Source organism: Schistocerca serialis, chromosome 10 (assembly GCF_023864345.2).
Source record: "Schistocerca serialis cubense isolate TAMUIC-IGC-003099 chromosome 10, iqSchSeri2.2, whole genome shotgun sequence".
NCBI lineage: Eukaryota > Metazoa > Arthropoda > Insecta > Orthoptera > Acrididae > Schistocerca > Schistocerca serialis.
Genome location: NC_064647.1, coordinates 242,871,220 through 242,873,611, shown reverse-complemented (window position 1 = coordinate 242,873,611; position 2,392 = coordinate 242,871,220).

Below are 2,392 nucleotides of genomic sequence, written 5' to 3'. Positions count from 1 at the left end.
ATACTCAAGAAAATGTTTTCCACCGAACTTTTGAAGTGTAACTGTTGCTGCCACATAGTTGTAGTTATTGTTGTTGTGGTCTTCAGTCCTGAGACTGGTTTGATGCAGCTCTCCATGCTACTCTATCCTGTGCAGGCTTCTTCATCTACCAGTACCTACTGCAACCTACATCCTTCTGAATCTGTTTAGTATATTTATCTCTTGGTCTCCCTCTACGATTTTTACCCTCCACGCTGCTCTCCAATACTAAATTGGTGATCCCTTGATGCCCCAGAGCACGTCCTACCAACCGATCACTTCTTCTAGTCAAGTTGTGCCACAAGCTCCTCTTCTCCCCAATTCTAGTCAATACCTCCTCATTAGTTATGTGATCTACCCATATAATCTTCAGCATTCTTCTGTAGCACCACATTTCAAAAGCTTCTATTCTCTTCTTGTCTAAACTATTTATCATCCACGTTTCACTTCCATACAAATATTTTGAGAAACGACTTCCTGACACTCAAATCAATACTCGATGTTAACAAATTTCTCTTCTTAAGAAACGCTTTCCTTGCCATTACCAGTCTACATTTTATATCCTCTCTACTTCGACCATCATCAGTTATTTTGCTCCCCAAATAGCAAAACTCCTTTACTACTTTAACTGTGTCATTTCCTAATTTAATTCCCTCAGCATCACCCGACTTAATTCAACTACATTCCATTATCCTCATTTTGCTTTTGTTGATGTTCATCTTATACCCTCCTGTCAATACACTGTCCATTCCGTTCAACTGCTCTTCCAAGTCCTTTGCTGTCTCTGACAGAATTACAATGTCATCGGCGAACCTCAAATTTTTTATTTCTTCTCCATGGATTTTAATACCTACTCCGAACTTTTCTTTTGTTTGCTTTCGCTCCCTGTATTTTATACCTGCCACCTTCAGAATTTGAAATAGAGAATTCCAATCAACATTGTCAAAAGCTTTCTCTAAGTCTACAAATGCTAGAAACGTAGGTTTGCCTTTCCTTAATCTTTCTTCTAAGATAAGTCGTAGGGTCAGTATTGCTTCACGTGTTCCAACTTACTACGGAATCCAATCTGATCTTCCCCGAGGTCGGCTTCTATCAGTTTTTCCATTCGTCTGTAAAGAATTCGCGTTAGTATTTTGCAGCTGTGACTTATTAAACTGATAATTCGGTGATTTTCACATCTGTCAACACCTGCTTTCTTTGGGATTGGGATTATTATATTCTTCTTGAAGTCTGAGTGTATTTCGCCTGTCTCGTACATCTTGCTCACCAGATGGTAGAGTTTTGTCAGGACTGGCTCTCCCAAGGTTGTCAGTAGTTCTAATGGAATGTTGTCTACTCTGGGGGCCTTGTTTCGACTCAGGTCTTTCAGTGCTCTGTCAAACTCTTCACGCAATATCATATCTCCCATTTCATCTTCATCTACATCCTCTTCCATTTCCATAATATTGTCCTCAAGTACATCGCCCTTGTATAGGCCCTCTATATACTCCTTCCACCTTTCTGCCTTCCCTTCTTTGCTTAGAACTGGGTTGGCATCTGAGCTCTTGATATTCATACAAGTGGTTCTCTTCTCTCCAAAGGTCTCTTTAATTTTCCTGTAGGCAGTATCTATCTTACCCCTAGTGAGATAAGCCTCTACATAATTACATTTATCCTCTAGCCATCCCTGCTTAGCCATTTTGCACTTCCTGTCGATCTCATTTTTGAGACGTTTGTATTCCTTTTTGCCTGCTTCATTTACTGCATTTTTATACACTCCTGGAAATTGAAATAAGAACACCGTGAAGTCATTGTCCCAGGAAGGGGAAACTTTATTGGCACATTCCTGGGGTCAGATACATCACATGATCACACTGACAGAACCACAGCCACATAGACACAGGCAACAGAGCATGCACAATGTCGGCACTAGTACAGTGTATATCCACCTTTCGCAGCAATGCAGGCTGCTATTCTCCCATGGAGACGATCGTAGAGATGCTGGATGTAGTCCTGTGGAACGGCTTGCCATGCCATTTCCACCTGGCGCCTCAGTTGGACCACCGTTCGTGCTGGACGTGCAGACCGCGTGAGACGACGCTTCATCCAGTCCCAAACATGCTCAATGGGGGACAGATCCGGAGATCTTGCTGGCCAGGGTAGTTGACTTACACCTTCTAGAGCACGTTGGGTGGCACGGGATACATGCGGACGTGCATTGTCCTGTTGGAACAGCAAGTTCCCTTGCCGGTCTAGGAATGGTAGAACGATGGGTTCAATGACGGTTTGGATGTACCGTGCACTATTCAGTGTCCCCTCAACGATCACCAGTGGTGTACGGCCAGTGTAGGAGATCGCTCCCCACACCATGATGCCGGGTGTTGGCCCTGTGTGC